A 14,365-nucleotide genomic window follows, 5' to 3' on the forward strand; every position below is an offset into this window, starting at 1 on the left:
TTTATTAGTAAATACTAAGGACTTTTAAAAATAATTACCACACTTAAAATTTTCTAAATGAATAACTCTTAAATAATATGAAATAGTGTTCAAATATTCCTAAATATTTGAAAATACATATAACTATATATATGTACATAAATATGTAACAGAACTATTACTAGACATAGTGCTATGTTTCTGCAGAAAAAATTTAAACTTTAAAAGTAAATTATAGATGAAAGAACATTGTTGGGATCCATTGGAACTTTTCAGCTTATGTTTTACACCCCTTCTATTAATTTATAAAGTTCTACTATCTGAGGTCAGGCTTAAGGCTCACTTCCTCCATAAATGACAAGTAATATCTTTTCATCTGCATATTTTCCATTCATATGTCCTTAGTGAAATGTCTCAATGTCTTTTGCCCATTTTCAAATTGAATTGTCTTTTTGTTTGTTTTACTGTGGAGTTTTGAGTGTTCTTTATATCTTAAGATATGAGTCCTTTGTAAGATGTATGGTTTGCAAATATTTTCTCCCATCCTCTAGCTTGTCTTTTTATCCTCTTAACAGGCTCTTTCACATAGCAAAAGCTTTTCATTTTGATGAAGTCTAATATGCATCATGCTCTTGGTGTCAAGTCTAAGAAGTCATCACTAAGCCTTAGATTGCCAGGGTTTCTCCTATGTTATCATCTAAAAGTTCTATAGTTTTATGTTTTGTATTAAGGTCTATGACTCTTTTTGAGTTAATTTTTGCATAAGGTATGAGACTTAATTCAAAGTTCACTTTTTCTATGCATATTCAATTGCCCCAGTACCATTGGTTGAAAAGACTACCTTTTCAGAAATTGCTTTTTGCATCTTTGTCAAAAATCAGTTGGCTGTTCTTGTGTGGGGTTACTTCTGGCTTTTCTGTTTTGTTCCATTGATCTATGTGTCAATTGATTAATATAAATTTTATGTAATGTTTCTAAATATTTCCTACTATACACCCTAGGCACCTGCCCACTACAGTTCATTGCTGCTCTCAATCAGGGACTCTTAATTTTGTTCCTGGAATAAGTTTTTTGGTCTGTGAAGAAGATACAGAGAATCTTGAATATTATTCTGTTCTAATGGTACTGTGTGAATTTCCTTGTGAAAACATCTAATCTCTTTATTAAAAAAATTTTAAATTATCAAGAACAGGAAAATTTCGAGTCTATCTTCATGTCATTTCTTATTTGATGTTTATGTAATCCAAATGGCCCACATTTCATTTCTTTTTAATGCCCAACTTTCAACAACATGAATCCCCTTTCCATTTGCCTGTAGAAATTCGATTCTTTCTCTCAGGTCTCTGAGAATACTCTCTCATGCTTACGTGTCTCACCAGTGTATCCCAGATGGCTGTCACTTTAGCTGGCCATCTGGTCTTGACCTCTGCTTAGCTTTTCTGGAGGCCCCTCTCACTGCCTTGAGATGGGTCTTCTGCCAGCTGCTGCTGTATTTCTCTCTATACTGCTTTGCTTCAGATATGGACACAGATGTCCAGGCCAGTCCCTAAATTTCCCAACATAATAGCTGGGACCAGGCTGCCTATTTAACAAGACTTTACTAAAAACTCGAGTGTAATGCAGAGGATTGTGGCATAGACCATTTGAAACACACATGAAAATGATTTCAGGGTCAGGCTCGAGGCCCTCCACAGGTCCCCTACCAGACGCTCTCTCACCAGTCCCTGGCCTGCCCTGAAGTTGTGAAGACTCGCTGCTCTTACCCCAAGAGGGGTGCCCTTGGGCATCTCCCCTTCTATATCTCAAGCTGCTAAACTCCTTGAGGCTCCAGAAAAGAAACTCTTTATTGTATAGCACAGTTTAAGGCCCACTTCCAAGAATTCCTTTTTACTGGACCAGGTTAACATCTTGAAACAACCTTTTTTTTTTTTTTAAGATTTAATTTTATTTATTTTTGGCTGCGTTGGGTCTTTGTTGCTGTGTGCGCACTTTCTCTAGTTGTGGTGAGCGGGGCTACTCTTCACTGCGGTGTGCAGGCTTCTCCTTGCAGTGGCTTCTCTTGTTGTGGAGCACGGGCTCTAGGCACGTGGGCTCAGTAGTTGTGGCACATGGGATCCAGAGCGCAGGCTCGGCAGCTGTGGCACACAGGCTTAGTTGCCCCAGAGCATGTGGGATCTTCCCGGACCAGGGATTGAACCTGTGTCCCCTGCATTGGCAGGCAGATTCCTATCCACTGCATCGCCAGGGAAGTCCAAAACAACTTATTTTTATAAGAAGAACTTACTTCTTATTCAAAGGAGTTGGCCCTAGAGGTCCCACAAGAACTATAGTTTAGCATGTATAATAAGGAGTCTGACTCCACTGGTTAATGTTTGGCTGTATGTCCCCTTTAGCCTCATTCCTCCCTCTTCTTCTCATGTCCCACATCTGGGAAAATGATGGAGCAAGTCCAGATGCTCCCTCCTTCGGGATGGTAGGTGGTTCAAGCCATGCAAGCCTTTGCCTGTGCAGGGAAAGCCTCACCCCCGGCTCCATCCCCTAACCACAGTAAATACTCAAAGCCAGTCTCATTTCTTGCTCTCTTGAGCCATTTTGGGCCTGCTTGGGAGGCCTGCCCTGCTCGCCTCAGAAAGCCTCCATTATGTAATAATAAATCTCTTCATACCCTCTTGGTATTCGTGTGACATCATCAATCTTGACACTCAAACCAAATTTTGGATGCGGGTCCATCTTGCTGAGACTGATTTGGATATCGTGATAACATCAGAATATGTCTCAAAAACACATTAGAGAAGAGCTTGAGTTAAGTTTTGGCGCTTCTTGCTCTTTTGGCAGTCCGGCGCTCTTTAGGGTTCCTTCATAAACAGGAGGTAAAGATGAGACTTCATGTCTTGTTTTGTTCATGCAAGACACACAAACATTCCCAAGAAAATTTCAGAGCTCATAGTCTAAATTTGTATTTAGAAGGCACCAATCTTCCTAAAGGAAACAGCTGATGGGAATCAACTCTACCCACAAAGAAAATTTTTAATTTTTATATGGATCAGAAACCCTTTCTACTCTGGAATATCAACTTTACCTTTTTATAATCAAAAGTCCTATTAAAAGGTCCCTCCCCTCTCCAAAAAAAAGAAAAGAAGTACAAAGTTAAATCAAATCTTGGCCAGCAAGGAAACAGAAAAATACCTTGAAGCTTTAAAACAGCAGGTCTTACTCTGCCTCTGGATCTCCTCACCATCAGAGTAACATGTGGGAAAAAAAACCACCTCCACCAAAACCTAACCCAAACACCTTCATCCCTCGACCTTTCATGAGTAGCTACAGAACTACCAAATTTAACCAAAAATGTTTTCTTTTCCACGAATTCACTCCTAATTTCCCACCTTGTGAGTTTCCTTAAAGGATTAATCCAGGCTTATTTAAAAAATAAATCTAGATAAGATTGAATTTTTTCAAAGGTAATAGACATATAATTTAGGTATTCATTATATACAAGAATACAGAAATTCCAGAAACATAAATACTCTCCAACAAAATTGTCCTGTATTAGGTACTGTACCTTGAGGTCTGTCTGCAGAACTTTACTTATTTAAGCTATTGCAGTGTCATTTCACTAGGAAAATTAATGCCCAAACGACTTAAGACATGAGGACATGGAGTTTGAGAGCTTTGCCCATGTTTGCCATTACCAAGATGCAGTAAATAGAAGTAGTAACCACAGAGAAGAGAGAAGGGAGTCTCAACCACAAAGATGAACACTCAACTAAGAATTATTAACCATGTAAGGAAAGCAGCACCATGAAAGATATACAGCAAATAAACTTAAAAGTCAATACCTGAGCAAACAGACTTAATAGGATACATAAATATATTTTAAAATGTCATGATCATGATTAATATCTTCAGAGGGGTAAGAGAAGATATTATACCCACAAAATGAGAAGGCCCTACTATTAAAAAGAACCAATTGGGGATTCTATAAATAAAAATACAAAAATTAAGTCACCAAGATAAGTAAGTAAATAATGTATAAATTGTCAGTAGAAGATTGAGATGACTAAAGAACCAATTAGAAAGTGGGACTGTTGAAAATTATTAAGGGATTCTCCCAGATTATAAAACAAAAGAGTAAAGATAAAATATGAGAGAAAAATAGAGACATGGAAAACAGCTCCAGAAACTCCAATATCAACATGGTACACGTTGCAGAATAGCAGGTGTTACAGAAGAGGAGAATACAAAGAATCAAGGAGAGGAACTAATCAAAAGAATTATAGCAGAAAATTCTCCACCAAGACAGAAATCTTCAGATTGATAGTGTTCACCAGAGGCTGGGCAAATGACATATCATAGTAAAATTTTACATATCAAAGATAAAGAGAAAATCGTAAAAGTTTTCAATGAACAGTGAAAACAAAACCAAATGAACAAAATATCGGGTTATCTATAAAGGAATAAGAATCAGGATGTTATGCCAAAGAAAACTATACCTCTTCCAGAGAACTAATTTTTTCCCCTTCAGTAAAAGAGTTATGAAATCTATCATATTATTTGCCTTTTTGCCCTGGACGACAGAAAACTGTAATGATTACGCACTGGAGCCATGTTGCCCTAATATGCTAGAATATTTTAACTTTCTCTTTTATTTGTTTCTGGTTGTCAACTACTTTGTCTATTTTACTAAGCTTTTTTTATGTCTTAAAATTGTTTTTAATTGTTAAATACATAAAATTTACCATCTTAGCAATTTAAGTGTACAGTTCAGTTGTGTTAAGTACATTCACATTGTTGTGCAACCAATCTAAAGAATTCATTTCATCTTAAAAAACTGAAACTGTGTACCCATAAAAAACGAACTCCCTCCATTCCCTCTCCCCTCAGTCTCTAGTAACCACTGTTCTACTTTCTGTCCCTATGATTTTGACTACTCTAGGTACCTCACATACATAAATTCACACAGTATTTGTACTTTCCATGACTGACTTATTTTGCTTATCATAATGTCTTCAAGGTTCATGCATATTTTACTGTGTCAGAATTTCCTTGCTTTTTAAGGTTGAATAATATTCTATTATATGCATATACCACATTTTGTTTAACCATTCATCTCTCAAAAACTTGCATTCCTCCAACATTTTGGCTACTGTGAATAATTCTGCTATGAACCTGACTATACATCTCTCTCTCCAAGACCTTGCTTTCAATTCTTTGGGGTATACACCCAGAATTTGGATGGCTGGATCATATGGAAATTCCGTTTAAAATTTTTGAGGAACTCTCGTACTGTTTCCCATAGTGCTAAGCCATTTTAGATTCCTACCAACAGTGTACAACATTTTCAATTTCACCACATCCTCACCAAAATTTTATGTTTCTTTGCTAGTAACCATCCGATTGGTTATGAGATTGTATCTCTTTGTGGTTTTGAGTTATATTTCTAACAATTAGGGATGTTGAACATGTTTTCAGGTTCTTCTTGGCCATTTATATGTCTTATTTGGAGAAATGTTAAATTGAATCTTGTGCCATTCTTTTTTTTTTAACATCTTTATTGGAGTATAATTGCTTTACAATGTGTGTGTTAGTTTCTGCTTTATAACAAAGTGAATCAGTTATACATATACGTATGTTCCCATATCTCTTCTGGACTGCATCTCCCTCCCTCCCACCCTCCCTATCCCACCCCTCTAGGCAGTCAAAAACCACCTACCTGATCTCCTTGTGCTACGTGGCTGCTTCCCACAAACTATCCACTTTATGATTGGTAGTGTATATATGTCCATGCCACTCTCTCACCTTGTCACAACCTACCCCTTCCCCGCCCGATAAGCTCAAGTCCATGCTGTAGGAGGTCTGTGTCTTTATTTCCATCTTACCCCTAGGTTCTTCATGACTTTTTTTTTCTTAGATTCCATATATATGTGTTAGCTTACGGTATTTGTTTTTCTCTTTCTGACATACTTCGCTCTGTATGACAGACTCTGGTTCCATCCACCTCACCACAAATAACTCAATTTCGTTTCTTTTTATGGCTGAGTAATATTCCATTGTATATATTTGCCACATCTTCTTTATCCATTCATCTGTCGATGGACACTTAGGTTGCTTCCATGTCCTGGTTATTGTAAATAGTGCATCAATGAACATTTTGGTGCATGACTCTTTTTGAATTATGGTTTTCTCAGGGTATATGCCCAATAGTGGGATTGCTGGGTCGTATGGTAGTTCTATTTGTAGTTTTTTAAGAAACCTTCATACTGGGCTTCCCTGGTGGCGCAGTGGTTGAGAGTCCGCCTGCCGATGCAGGGGACATGGGTTCGTGCCCCAGTCCGGGAAGATCCCACATGCTGCGGAGCGGCTGGGCCCATGAGCCATGGCTGCTTAGCCTGTGTGTCCGGAGCCTGTGCCCCGCAACGGGAGAGGCCACAACAGTGAGAGGCCCGTGTACCACAAAAAAAACACAAAAACAAAAACAAAAACAAACAAACAAAAAAAGAAACCTTCATACTGTTCTCCATAGTAGCTGTATCAATTTACATTCCCACCAACAGTGCAAGAATGTTCCCTTTTCTCCACACCCTCTCCAGAATTTATTGTTTTTAGATTTTTTGATGATTGCCATTCTGACCGGTGTGAGATGATATCTCATTGTAGTTTTGATTTGCATTTCTCTAATGATTAATGATGTTGAGCATTCCTTCATGTGTTTGTTGGCAATCTGTATATCTTTGGAGAAATGTCTATTTAGGTCTTCTGCCCATTTTTGGATAGGGTTGTTTTTTTTGTTATTGAGCTGCATAAGCTGCTTATAAATTGTGGAGATTAATCCATTGTCAGTTGCTTCATTTGCAAATATTTTCTCCCATTCTGAGGGTTGTCTTTTGGTCTTGTTTATGGTTTTCTTTGCTGTGTAAAAGCTTTGAAGTTTCATTAGGTCTCATTTGTTTATTTTTGTTTTTATTTCCATTTCTCTAGGAGGTGGGTCAAAAAGGATATTCCTGTGATTTATGTCATAGAGTGTTCTGCCTATGTTTTCCTCTAAGAGTTTGATAGTTTCTGGCCTTACATTTAGGTCTTTAATCCATTTTGAGTTTATTTTTGTGTGTGGTGTTAGGGAGTGATCTAATCTCATACTTTTACATGTACCTGTCCAGTTTTCCCAGCACCACTTATTGAAGAGGCTGTCTTTTCTCCACTGTATATTCTTGCCTACTTTATCAAAGATAAGGTGACCATATGTGCGTGGGTTTATCTCTGGGCTTTCTATCCTGTTCCATTGATCTATATTTCTGTTTTTGTGCCAGTACCATACTGTCTTGATTACTGTAGCTTTGTAGTATAGTCTGAAATCAGGGAACCTGATTCCTCCAGCTCCATTTTTCTTTCTCAAGATTGCTTTGGCTATTCAGGGTCTTTTATGTTCCCATACAAATTGTGAAATCTTTTGTTCTAGTTCTGTGAAAAATGCCAGTGGTAGGGTGATAGGGATTGCATTGAATCTGTAGATTGCTTTGGGCAGTAGAGTCATTTTCACAATGATGATTCTTCCAATCCAAGAACACGGTATATCTCTCCATCTATTTGTATCATCTTTAATTTCTTTCAACACTGTCTTATAATTTTCTGCATACAGGTCTTTTTTCTCCTTATATAGGTTTATTCCTAAATATTTTATTCTTTTTGTTGCAATGGTAAATGGGAGTGTTTTCTTAATTTCACTTGCAGATTTTTCATCATTAGTGTATAAGAATGCAAGAGATTTCTGTGCATTAATTTTGTATCCTGCTACTTCACCAAATTCATTGATTAGCTCTAGTAGTTTTCTGGTAGCATCTTTAGGATTCTCTATGTATAGTATCATGTCATCTGCAAACACTGACAGCTTTACTTCTTTTCTGATTTGGATTTCTTTTGTTTCCTTTTCTTCTCTGATTGCTGTGGCTAGAACTTCCAAAACTATATTGAATAAGTGTGGTGAGAGTGGGCAACCTTGTCTTGTTCCTGATCTTAGTGGAAATGGTTTCAATTTCGCACCATTGAGGACAATGTTGGCTGTGGGTTTGTCATATATGGCCTTTATTATGTTGAGGAAAGTTCCATCTATGCCTAGTTTCTGTGGGGTTTTTATTGTAAATGGGTATTGAATTTTGTTGAAAGCTTTCTCTGCATCTATTGAGATAATCATATGGTTTTTCTCCTTCAATCTGTTAATATGGTGTATCACATTGATTGATTTGCATATATTGAAGAATCCTTGCATTCCTGGAATAAACCCCACTTGATCATGGTGTATGATCCTTTTAATGTGATTTTGGATTCTGTTTGCTAGTATTTTGTTGAGGATTTTTGCATCTATGTTGATCAGTGATATTGGCCTGTAGTTTTCTTTCTTTGTGACATCTTTGTCTGGTTTTGGTATCAGGGTGATGGTGGCCTCGTAGAATGAGTTTGGGAGTGTTCCTCCCTCTGCTATATTTTGGAAGAGTTTGAGAAAGATAGGTGTTAGTTAGCTCTTCTCTAAATGTTTGATAGAATTCGTCTGTGAAGCCATCTGGTCCTGGGCTTTTGTTTGTTGGAAGATTTTTAATCACAATTTCAATTTCAATGCTTGTGATTGGTCTGTTCATATTTTCTATTTCTTCCTGATTCAGTATTGGCAGGTTGTGCATTTCTAAGAATTTGTCCATTTCTTCCAGGTTGTCAATTTTATTGGCATAGAGTTGCTTGTAGTATTCTCTCATGATCTTTTGTATTTCTGCACTGTCAGTTGTTACTTCTCCTTTTTCATTTCTAATTCTATTGATTTGAGTCTTCTCCCTTTTTTTCTTGATGAGTCTGGTTAATGGTTTATCAATTTTGTTTATCTTCTGAAAGAACCAGCTTTTAGTTTTATTGATCTTTGCTATCATTTCCTTCATTTCTTTTTCATTTATTTCTGATCTGATCTTTATGATATCTCTCCTTCTGCTAACTTTGGGGGTTTTTTTTGTTCTTCTTTCTCTAATTGCTTTAGGTGCAAGGTTAGGTTGTTTATTCGAGATGTTTCCTGTTTCTTAAGGTCGGATTGTATTGCTATAAACTTCCCTCTTAGAACTGCTTTTGCTGCATCCCATAGGTTTTAGGTCATTGTGTCTCCATTGTCATTTGTTTCTGGGTATTTTTTGATTTCCTCAGTGATCACTTCATTAGTAAGTAGTGTATTGTTTAGCCTCCATGTTTTTATAATATTTACAGATCTTTTCCTGTAATTGATATCTAGTCTCATAGCATTGTGGTCAGTAAAGATACCTGATACAGTTTCAAATTCCTTAAATTTACTAAGGCTTGATTTGTGACCCAAGATATGGTCTATCCTGGAGAATGTTCCATGAGCACTTGAGAAAAATGTGTATTCTGTTGTTTTTGGATGGAATGTCCTATAAATATCTATTAAGTCCATCTTGTTAAATGTATCATTTAAAGCTTGTGTTTCCTTATTTATTTTCATTTTGGATGAACTGTCCATTGGTGAAAATGGGGTGTTAAAGTCCCCTACTAGTATTGCGTTACTGTTGATTTCCCATTTTATAGCTGTTAGCATTTGTCTTAGGTATTGAGGAGCTCCTATGTTGGGTGCATAAATATTTACAATTGTTATAACTTCTTCTTGGATTGATCCCTTGATCATTATGTAGTGTCCTTGTTTGTTTCTTGTAATACTCTTTATTTTAAAGTCTATTTTGTCTGCTATGAGAATTGCTACTCCAGCTTTCTTTTGATTTCCATTTGCATGGAATATCTTTTTCCATCTCCTCACTTTCAGTCCGTATGTTTCCCTAGGTCTGAAGTGGGTCTCTTGTAGACAGCATATATACGGGTCTTGTTTTTGTATCCATTCAGCCAATCTATGTCTTTTGGTGGGAGCATTTAATCCATTTACGTTTAAGGTAGTTATTGTTATGTATGTTCCTATTACCATTTTCTGAATTGTTTTGGGTTTGTTTTTGTAGGTCTTTTCCTTCTCTTGTGTTTCCTGCCTAGAGACGTTCCTTTAGCATTTGTTGTAAAGCTGGTTTAGTGGTGCTGAGTTCTCTTAGCTTTTCCTTCTCCGTAAAGGTTTTAATTTCTATGTTGAATCTGAATGAGGTCCTTGCTGGGTAGAGTAATCTTGCTTGTAGGTTTTTCCCTTTCATCACCCTAAATATGTCCTGCCACTCCCTTCTGGCTTATAGAGTTTCTGTTGAGAGATCAGCTGTTAAACTTATGGGGATTCCCTTGTATGTTATTTGTTGCTTTTCCCTTGCTGTTTTTAATATTTTTTCTCTTTATTAATTTTAGATTGTTTGATTAATATGTGTCTTGGCGTGTTTCTCCTTGGGTTTATCCTGTATGGGACTCTCTGTGCTTCCTGGACCTGACTGACTATTTCCTTTCCCACATTAGGGAAGATTTCAACTATAATCTCTTCAAATATTTTCTCAGTCCCTTTGTTTTTCTCTTCTTCTGGGACCCCTATAATTCAAATGGTGGTGTGTTTAATGTTCCAAGGGTCTCTGAGACAGTCCTGAATTCTATTCATTCTTTTTTCTTTTTTCTGCTCTTCAGTAGTTTTTTCCATTATTTTATCTTCCAGGTCATTTATCCGTTCTTCTGCCTCAGTTATTCTGCTATTAATTCCTTCTAGGGGATTTTAAATTTCATTTACTGTGTTGTTCATCATTGTTTGTTTGCTCTTTAGTTCTTCTATGTCCTTGTTAAATGTTTCCTGTATTTTCTCTGTTCTAGTTCCAAGATTTTGGATCATCTTCACTATCATTATTCTCAATTCCTTTTCAGGTAGACTGCCTATTTCCTCTTCATTTGTTTGGTCTGGTGGGTTTTTACCTTTCTCCTTTATCTGCTGTGTATTTCTCTGTTTTCTCATTTTGCTTACCTTACTGTGTTTAGGGTCTCCTTTTTGCAGGCTGCATGTTCGTAATTCATGTTGTTTTTCGTGTCTGTCCCCAGTGGGTAAGGTTGGTTCAGTTGATTCTATAGGCTTCATGGTTAAGGGCACTGGTGTTGTGTTCTGGTGGATGAGGCTGGATCTTGTCTTTCTGGTGGGCTGGACCGAGTCCGGGTGTGTGTTTTGGGGTGCCTGTGAAATTATTATGATTTTAGGCAGGCTCTCTGATAATGGATGGGGTTGTGTTCTTGTTTTGCTAGTTGTTTGGCATAGGGTGTCCAGCACTGTAGCTTGCTGGTCGTTGAGTGGGGCTTGATCTTACCATTGAGATGGAGATCTCTTCATGAGCTTTTGCCATTTGATATTACATGGGCCTGGGCGGTCTCTGGTGCACCAATGTCCTGAACTCAGCTGTCCCACCTCGGAGGCTCAGTTCTGATACCCGGCCATGCACCAAGATCCTGTCAGCCACACAGCTCAAAAGAAAGGGGGGGGGGGAGATAAATAAAATAAAGTTATTAAAATAGAAAATATTATTAAAAATTAAAAAGTAATTTAAAAAGATAAAACAAGAAAGAAGACAGCAACCAAACCAAGAAACCAATCCACCAATGATAACAAGCACTGAAAACTATACTAAAAAACAAACAAACAAAAAAAACCCTGACAAACAGAACCCTAGGACAAGTAGTAAAAGCAAAGCTATACAGACAAAATCACACAACGAAGCATACACAAACACACTCAGAAAAAGAGAAAAAGGGAAAAATATATATATATATTAAAAAGGAAGAGAGCAACAAAATCAATAAACAAATCTAGCAGTGTTAATTAGCTCTAAATACTAAACTAAGATAAACATAAAACCAGAACAAAATTAGATGCAGAAAGCAAACCCCAAGTCTACAGTTGCTCCCAAAGTCCACTGCCTCAATTTTGGGATGATTCATTGTCTATTCAGTTTTTCCAGCAATGCAGCGTACATCAAGTTGACTGTGGAGATTTAATCGGTGCTCTCGAGGCTGTTGGGAGAAATTTCCCTTTCTCTTCTTTGTTTGCACAGCTCCTGGTGTTCAGCTTTGGATTTGGCCCCAAATTTAAATTTTGGCCTCTGTGTGTATGTCGCCTGAGGGCGTCTGTTCCCCGCCCAGACAGGAGATGGTTAAAGGAATGCCTGATTTGGGGGCTCTGGCTTACTCAGGCCAGGGGGCGTAGGGAGTGGTATGGAATGCAGGGTGAGCCTGCAGTGGCAGAGGCCGGCATGATGTCGCAACAGCCTGAGGCACGCCATGTGTTCTCCCTGGGAAGTTGTCCCGGATCACAGGACCCTGGCAGTGACAGGCTGCACAGTCTCCAGGGAGGGGAAGTGTGGATAGTGACCTGTGCTTGCATACAGGCTTCTTGGTGGCTGCAGCAGCAGACTTAGCGTCTCATGCCTGTCTCTGGTGTCTGTGCTGATAGCCGTGGCTCGCACCCATCTCTGGAGCTCATTTAGGTGGTGCTCTTAATCCCCTCTCCTCGCACACCCCAATGGTCTCTTGCCTCTTAGGCAAGTCCAAACTTTTTCCCGAACTCCCTCCCTGCTAGCTGTGGCACACTAGCCCCCTTCAGGCTGTGTTCACGCAGCCAACCCCAGTCCTCTCCCTGGAATCCATCCTCGGAAGCCTGAGCCTCTGCTCCCAGCCCCCACCCACCCCGCAGGTTAGCAGACAAGCCTCTCAGGCTGGTGGGTGCTGGTCAGCAGTGATTCTCTGTGCAGGAATCTTTCTGCTTTGCCCTCTGTACCCCTGTTCCTGCACTTTCCTCCATGGCTCTGAAGCTTCCCACCTGCAACCCCCGTCTCCACCAGTGAAGGGTCTTCCTAGTGTGTGGAAACTTTTCCTCCTTCACAGCTCCCTCCCAGAGGTACAGGTCCATCCCTATTCTTTTGTCTCTGTTTTTTTCTTTTTTCTTTTGCTCTACCCAAGTAAGTGGGGGTTTTCTTGCCTTTTGGGAAGTCTGAGGTCTTCTGCCAGCATTCAGTAGGTGTTCTGTAGGAGTTGTTCCACTTGTAGAAGTTTTTATTTATTTATTTGCGGTACACGGGCCTCTCATTGTTGTGGCCTCTCCCGTTGTGGAGCACAGGCTCCGGACGCACAGGCTCAGTGGCTATGGCTCATGAACCCAGCTGCTCCACGGCATGTGGGATCTTCCTGGACCAGGGCACGAACCCGTGTCCCCTGCATCGGCAGGTGGACTCTCAGATACTGCGCCACCAGGGAAGCCCTGTAGATGTATTTTTGATGTACTTGTGGGGAAGAAGGTGATCACCATGTCTTACTCCTCTGCCATCTTGAAGGTCCCCCTTCTATTTGAATTTTAGGATTGAATTTTCTATTTGTGCACAAATGTTATTGGGATTTTGATAGTGATTTTATTGAACTTATAGATCCCTTTGGATAGTATGACATATTTATAATATGTCTTCCAACTCATGAGTATGTCTTCCATTTATCAGTGTCTCCTGTAATTTCTTTCAGCAACATTTTGTAGTTTTTATTGTACAAGTCTTTTGCCTGCTTGGCTAAATTTATTCCTAAGGATTTTATTCTTTTTAATACCATCATAAATAGAACTATTCTCTTAATTTCCTCTTTAAATTATTCATTTTTGGTGCATAGACACACAACTGATTTTTGCATGTTGATTTTATATCCTGTGACTTTGCTAAACTCATTATTAGTTTTAACAAGTTTGTGTGTGTGTATGTGTGTGTGTGCATGTGTGCATAATCTGTATGGTTTTCTACATATAAAATTATATTATTTGTGAACAGAGATAATTTCATTTCTATCTTTTCAATTTGGATGCTTTTAATTTCTTTTTCTTGCCTAATTGCTCTGGTTAAGACTTCCAGTACTATGTTGAATGAAAGTGATAAAAGTAAACACTCTTTTCTTGTTTCAGGTCTTAGAGGGGAAGCTCTCAGTCTTTCACCAATAAGTATGTTAGATGTGGGCTTTTCATATATGGCATTTATTATGTTACCTTTTATTCCTAGTTTGTTACATCTTTATATCCCAAAAAGGTGTTAAATTTTGTCAAATGCTTTTTCTACATTAATTGAGATGATCATGGGTTCATTCCCCCTTTATTCTGTTAATGTTTTATATTAAGTTGATCAATATTTGTATGTTGAACCATTCTTGCATTCCAGGTATAAATCCCACTTGGTCATAGTGTATAAGGCTTAAAATTTTGCTGTTAAATTCTGTCTGCTGATATTTTCTTGAGGATTTTAGCAGCACTATTCATAAGAGATATTGGTCTGCAACTTACTTTTCTCATAGTGTCTTTGTTAGGATTTGCTATCAATGTAATGCTGGCATCATAAAATAAGTGTGGAAGTGTTCACTCCTCTTCAAGTTTTAGGAAGAGTTTGGGGAGAATTTGTGTTAATTCTTCTTTAAATGTTTGGTAGAT

Source organism: Tursiops truncatus, chromosome 11 (assembly GCF_011762595.2).
Source record: "Tursiops truncatus isolate mTurTru1 chromosome 11, mTurTru1.mat.Y, whole genome shotgun sequence".
NCBI classification, from domain to species: Eukaryota; Metazoa; Chordata; class Mammalia; order Artiodactyla; family Delphinidae; genus Tursiops; species Tursiops truncatus.